The sequence below is a fragment of the Suricata suricatta genome, chromosome 3 (assembly GCF_006229205.1).
Source record: "Suricata suricatta isolate VVHF042 chromosome 3, meerkat_22Aug2017_6uvM2_HiC, whole genome shotgun sequence".
Classification (NCBI taxonomy): domain Eukaryota; kingdom Metazoa; phylum Chordata; class Mammalia; order Carnivora; family Herpestidae; genus Suricata; species Suricata suricatta.
This window is the reverse complement of record NC_043702.1, coordinates 105967880-105974775: the sequence shown is the minus strand read 5'-3', so window position 1 is coordinate 105974775 and position 6896 is coordinate 105967880. Positions and strand designations below refer to the sequence as shown.

The following is a 6896-nucleotide window of genomic DNA, read 5'->3' as shown; positions in this document are numbered from 1 at the left end:
AAAAAAAAAAGTAACGAAAATAATAAGGGAAAAACCAAGACACACTTCCTAGGGGAAAAAAAACAAAAAAGAAAACAAAAAAAAACCAGCATGTAATTTCTGTCCTTTACAGAATGTATTAAATAAGCAAACACCACCAACAAGCAAAACAAGTACTACAATGTAGAAACATTAAAAAAAAGACAACCCTCTCACATGCATAAATGAAAGGTTGCACACAAAGAACTCACATCTTTTCAAGCTTCAATAGTAAATATTCTGCTACTATGTATTAAATACTGCATGGCTTGCCCAAGCTAAGATGAAACCACATCATAAATCAATAAGCATTTTGCATTTTCTTTCATTATATACTCAAAGTCATGTCTACTGCACCTCTAAACACAGAATGATCATTTTAATAGGTGCAGAAAAAGCATTTGACAAAGTACAACATCCGTTCATAATAAAACCTTCCAACAAAGTAGGTTTAGACGGAACATATCTCAACATAATAAAGGCCACATATAAAAAACCCACAGCTAAATTCACAGTCAATGGTGAAAACTGACAGCTTTTCCCTTAAGAGCAGGAACAAGACAAGGATGTCCACTCTGACACTTTTATTTAACACAACTGGCACTGCTAGCCACAGCCATCAGACATGAAAAAAATAAAAGGCATCCAAATTGGGAAGGAAAAGGAAAATTTTCACTATTTGCAGTTGACGTATATAGAAAACCCAAAAGACTTCACCAAAAACTATTAGAACTGACAAACGAATTCAGTGAGTTTTTAGGATACAAATAATTATACAAAAATCTGTTGCATTTCTATATACTATTACTGAAATAGAAAAGTTAAGAAAACAGTTCAATTTAGAAGTGTACCATAAATAGTAAAATACCTAGGAATAAATTTAAGGAAGTCAAATACCTGTACTCTGAAAACTATAAAACATTGATGAAAGAAGTTGGATATGACAAAAATGGAAGGAATCTCATGGGTTAGAAGAACAAATATTGTTAAAAGACCATTACTACCCAGGGCAATCTACAGATGTAATGCATTCCCTATCAAAATACACAACAGTTTTCACAACTGTAACAAATAATTCTGAAATTTGTATGGAATCACAAAAGACCCTGAATAGCCAATGCTGTCTTGAAAAAGAAAAACAAAACTAGAGGTATCACAATTCCAGATTTCAGGATATAGTACAAAGCTATAGTAATTGCAAAAGTATGGTGCTGGCACAAAAAATAGAAACCTAGATTAATGGAGCAGAATAGGGAGCCCAGATATTATATAGTCAATTAGTCTTTAACAAAGGAGCAAGAGTATCCAATGGGAAAAAGACAGTCTGTTCAACAAATCATGTTGGGAAAACTGGACAGCTACATGCAAAAGAATGAAACTGTTGGAGCACCTGGGTGACTCAGTTAAGTGTCTGACATCAGCTCAGGTCATGATCTCATGGTTCGTGAGTTCAAGCCCCACATTGAACTCTGTGCTGACAGCTCAGAGCCTGGAGCCTGCTTCGGATTCTGTGTCTCCCTCTCTCTCTGTCCCTTCCCCCCTCTTATTCTAGCTCTCTCTTTCAAAAATAAACATTAAAAAACTTTTTAAAAGAAGGAATGAAACTGAGACACTTTCTTAACACCATACACAGATGTAAACTCAAAATTGAGTAAGGACCTAAATGTGAGATCATAAAAATTCTAGAGGAGACTATAGGCAGTAATTTCTCTGACATGGGCCATAGCAACATTTTTCTAGATAGATATCCTGAGGCAAGGGAAGCAAAAGCAAAAATAAACTTTGGGACTGTATCAAAATAAAAATCTTCTGCACAGTGAAGGAAACAGCAAAACTAAAAGACAGCCTACTAGATGGTAAATATTTGCAAATGACATATCTGATAAAGGGTTAGGATCCAAAATAAAAAAGAGCTTAACACTCAACACCAAAGACACCCAAATAATCTCAGCAAAAAATGGTCAGAAGACAAACAGTTCTCCAGAGAAGACATCCAGGTGGCCAACAGACACATGACAAGATGCTCAACATCACGCATCATCAGGGAAATGCAAGTCAAAACCACAGTGAGGTACCACCTCACACCTGTCAGAGTAGCTAAAATCAGAAACAAGAAACAAATGTTAGGGAGCATGTGGAGAAAAAGCAACCCTTGTGCACTGTTGTTGGAAAAGCAAACTGGTGTAGCCTTTTGGAAAATAGTATAGAGGTGCCTTAAAAAATTAAAAATAGAGGGGTGCCTGGGTGGCTCAGTCAGTTGAACAACCAACTCTTGATTTTGTCTCAGGTCTCATGATCTTATGGTTTGTGGGTTCAGGCCTCACATCGGGCTCTATACTTAGGGTGCAGAACATGCTTGGGATTCTCTCTCCCCCTTTCCCTCTCTCTCTCTCTCTCTCTCTCTCTCTCTCTCTCTGCCCTTTCCTTGTTCACAGCACTTGCTTGCTCTCGTTCTCTCTTCCTCTCTCTCTCAAAAATAAATTTTTTTTAAAAAATTCGAAATAGAATTGGGGTACGTGGGTGGCTCAGGAGGTTAAGCGTCCAGCTTTGGCTCAGGTCATGATCTCACAGTTCTGAGTTCGAGCCCCGCATCAGGCTCTTTGCTTACAGCTCAGTGCCTGGAGCCTCCTTCAGATTCTGTGTCTCCCTTTCTCTCTGACCTTCCCCACTCACACTCTGTTTCTCTCTCTTTCTCTCTCTCTCTCTCTCTCTCTTTCAAAAATAAACATTAAAAAAAGTTAGAAATAGCAATTATATCATGTAATTCCACTATTAGGTATTTACCCAAAGAGTATGAAAACACTAATTTGAGAAGACTTATGCACTCCTGTATTTATTGCAGCATTATACTGCAATATATACAGTTATACAATAGCCAAATTATGGAAGCAACCAAAGTGTCCATTGATAGAGGAATGGATAAAGAAGATGTGATATATATACACAAGGGAATATTACTCAGTCATAAAAATGTATGAAAGCTTGTCATTTGTAACAACATGGATAAATTTAGAGGGTATAATGCTAAGACAAATGCCATATGTTTTCACTCATATGTGGAATTTAAAAAAAAAAACAAAGAAAAAAGAGACAAACCAAGAAACAGATTCTTAATTATAGTTCTAGAACAAACTGATGAAGCAGATTGTTATTAGAGTGAAGGTGGGGAGGAGGAAGATGGGTGAAGTAGATGCAGGGAATTAAGAGTGCACTTCTGGGGCGCCTGGGTGGCTCAGTCGGTTAAGCCTCCGACTTCGGCTCAGGTCAGATCTCACGTTCGTGGGTTCGAGCCCCACGTCAGGCTCTGTGCTGACAGCTAGCTCAGAGCCCGGAGCCTGCTTTCGGTTCTGTGTCTCCTCTCTCTGCCCCTCCCCCTCTCATGCTCTGTCTCTGTGTCAAAAATAAATAAAACATTAAAAAAATTTTTTTTTAAAGTACACTTCTGATGAGCACTGAGAGGTGTATAGAGTTATTGAATCACTATATTGTACACCTGATACTAACATCACTCTGTATGTTAATTATACTGAAATTTTAAAAAAATAGTATGTACCCCTCTTAGGCTCTGATGACATTGTCACTTCCCCTCTGTATCTCCTCTCATAACTACATTCTAATCATGAGAAACATCAGACAGATTCAAGTAGAAAGGCATCTTTCAGAATTACTTGACCAGTACCCTTCACAACCATCAAGGTCATCAGAATCAAGGACAGTCTAAGAAACTGTCAAACCAAGAGCTGTCTAAGGAGACATAATATTTTCATTAGGTCCTAGAACAGAAAATGAGCATAAAATATATATTTTTTAATTTATTTTGAGAGACAGAGTCTGCGCGGGGAAGGGTCAGAGAGAGAGGGAGAGAGGGAATCCCAAGCAGGCTCCACACTGCCAGCACAGATCCCACAAACCATGAGATCATGAGACCTGAGCAAAAACCAAGAGTCAGACACTTAACTGACTGAACCACCCAGGCGCTCCCGTATGTTTTCTTTTAATGTTCATCATCACTAGCTGTTAAAGAAGTTGAAATTAAGATGTCACTCTACACCTATCAAAACAGCTGAAATAAAAAATACTAATACTAAATGCTGGTAAGGATGTAAAGAAAGTCAATTTTTCATACATTCCTTTAACGCTTTGTACCTACACTCCCACTGCCTCTGGCCTCTCGTTTCTCCTGAGGAGTAAGTTGTTGATTTTGTCAGGGTTATTTTGTAAACGATGCATCTTTTTTCTTTTGCTGCTTTGAAGATTTTCTCAGGTTTGACTTTAAAACTTTTTCTTGAAGTCTTTCCATTTCTCATACTTTGAGTTCCTGGAGCTCCTTGGATTAGCTTATTGGTTTTCAATAAATTTGAGACATTTTAGCCTTTTTTTCTTTGCATATTTATTTCTTTTTTCTTCTTCTAGTACTCCCATTACCCATGTGTTGAGGCTTTTAGTGTTGTCTCCCAGCCCTCTGGGGGCCTGCTTATTTCTGTCATATCTTTTACTCTCAGTTCTTCTGCCCACCTCATCTTTATCAGCTTGTCTTCAACCTAATTTCCTTGTGTGCCAGTTCACATCTGCTGTTGTGTCCCTCTAAGTGAGTTTTTTTTTTAAGTATTTTATTGTACTTTTTAACTCCAGAATTTCCATTTGGTTCCTTTGTTTTTATAATTTCTACCTCTTTATTGACTTCTCTACTTAATTTGACATGCTCTTCATACCTTCTTCTTCACTACTACATTCCTTCCATTCAGTGAATTTATTTTTAATGGCTGCTTTGAAATCTTTTTCTGATAAACGTGACATCTGGTCACTCTCCCAAGCAGTTTGTGTTGCCTGCTCCCCCCCTCCCCCACCCTACCCCGTGTCTGGGTCACACTTTACTCTTTCTTGGCATGCCTCAGAAGTTTTTGCTGGAGAGTGGACATTACAGATAACTCTGGGAACCGGTCTCTCCCCACCCCAGCCCAAGTTTGTTATTGTGGTTTGCTTATTTATCTGTTCAGTGACTGCCTAGGTTTTAGTGAGTCTACTCCACTGCCAGGTGTGCTGACCTTCAGTGTTGCTCCTCAGGAAGGCATAGCTTCGGTGTTCCCGCAGTCGCCCTGGGAGGACTACAGTCGCCCGCTCCTTCCTGACCACACCCAGCTGAGTAGCCCTGCTAATTGCTTGCTATTTGCTCTACCAGATCACAGTACTGGAGTTTTCCCCAGAACACAAATTATATTCCTCTACAAACTAATGCAGTCAAATCATAGCTCCTTTCCAGAGTAGTTGCTGAAGTCAGCACCATTCACAAAGCAGGAGAAGGGGCCCTACGTCTCAGTTGTACACCCTGGGACTTGGCCTCAGCAACAGGTAGCAAAGGATAGGAGGAGAAGTCCTGGTGACCTGCCTTTTCTGGAAGCCAGCCTCCCACCTGGCAGCTGGAGGAAAGGGAAGCTTGTGTTTCGGGCCACTGCAGTCCACCTGGGCTGTCTACCTCACTGTGCCGGGAGAGAGACAGAGGGAGTGATTAGTCCAGATACCATGGACTCGCTGCTCTTATCACACATGTGCTTAAATGTATGTTGCATGAGTAGATTTTCTATTTTCCCTTAGGTGCCTTTTCAGAGGTTTAAATAGTTATTTTTAAAATTTTCACCACTTTGACTGGAGAGGAGATCAGTGGAGCACTCTCTCTCCACAAGTCAGTTATCTCATATTTCACCCCACTAGTGGCTCTGGAAGGCAGCTTGGCAGCTTCATAAAAACTAGAACATGCACTTACGGTATGACTTTGCACTCCTGGGCTTTGAACCAGAAAATGAAAACCTGTGTCCACACGAAACTCTGTGCACAGCTGTTCATAACAACTGTTGTTGGAATAGCCAGAAACTAGAACGTACTTATTGGCCATTTGTATATGTTTGTTGGAGAAATGTCTGTTTGGTGGATCCTTTGTCCTTTGACATGGTTTATCTCTTTATTATTGAGTTGTAAGAATTTTTCATATGTTCTCCGTAGGAGTCTTAGATTTATCCCTGTACCGTCTTTGCAGCTTCTTCTGAATCTATCATTATTTCAAAGTGAAGAGGTTTTTTAATGTCTAAAATGAAATACCCAAGTACTGATGAAATCTGAATAGTCAGGCTGCACATCATCATGGTTCTGGCATTGCACTGTGGTTTCACAAGATGTTACCATTAGGGGAAAGAGATAGAGTACTTGGGATTTCTTCCAACTTCATCTGAATCTCCAAGTACCTCCAAAGTTTAAAAATTCTTTAAATTATATGCATGCTAATATTTGCCTACTAGATAGGGTGATTTCTTTTTTTTTAGTGTTTTATTTATTTTTGAGAGAGAGACAGAATACAAGTGGGGGAGGGGCAGAGAGAGAGGGAGACACAGAATCCAAAGCAGACTCCAGGCTCTGAGCTGTCAGCACAGAGCCCGGCACAGGGCTCGAACTTGTGAACTGTGAGATCCTGACCTGAGCAAAAGTCGGACGCTTAACCCATTAAGCCAGCCAAGCGCCCCCATAGGGATGTGTTTGTTTTTTTAATTGATAAACTTCTTAAAGCAGTTTTAGGCTCACAACAAAATTGAATGGAAGGTGCAGGGATTCCCATGCACCCCCAGCTCCACACCTGCACAGACTCCCTCACTGTGAACATCCCCACCACAGTGGTGCATTGGCGTGTTTGATAAACAGACACGAACACAACCTCTTCTCTCAAAGTTTATCACTTACATTAGGGCTCAGTATTGGTGTTCTGCATTCTGTGGGTTTTGACAAATATATAGACAGTCTTTTCAAGAATATTTTTTTAAATAATAAAGCAACATTGTAAAAATATTTTAAAAATAATTTTGATGATCCGTTAATCTGTAAACACATTTTTT

At 39.5% G+C, this 6896-nt stretch overlaps 1 protein-coding gene across 7 annotated transcripts in view; it reads left to right on the top strand.

The window, feature by feature from the left end:
- SAP130 (Sin3A associated protein 130) overlaps positions 1–6896 on the top strand; it is a 76069-nt gene that overhangs the window by 65863 nt on the left and 3310 nt on the right. The window lies entirely within an intron of this gene.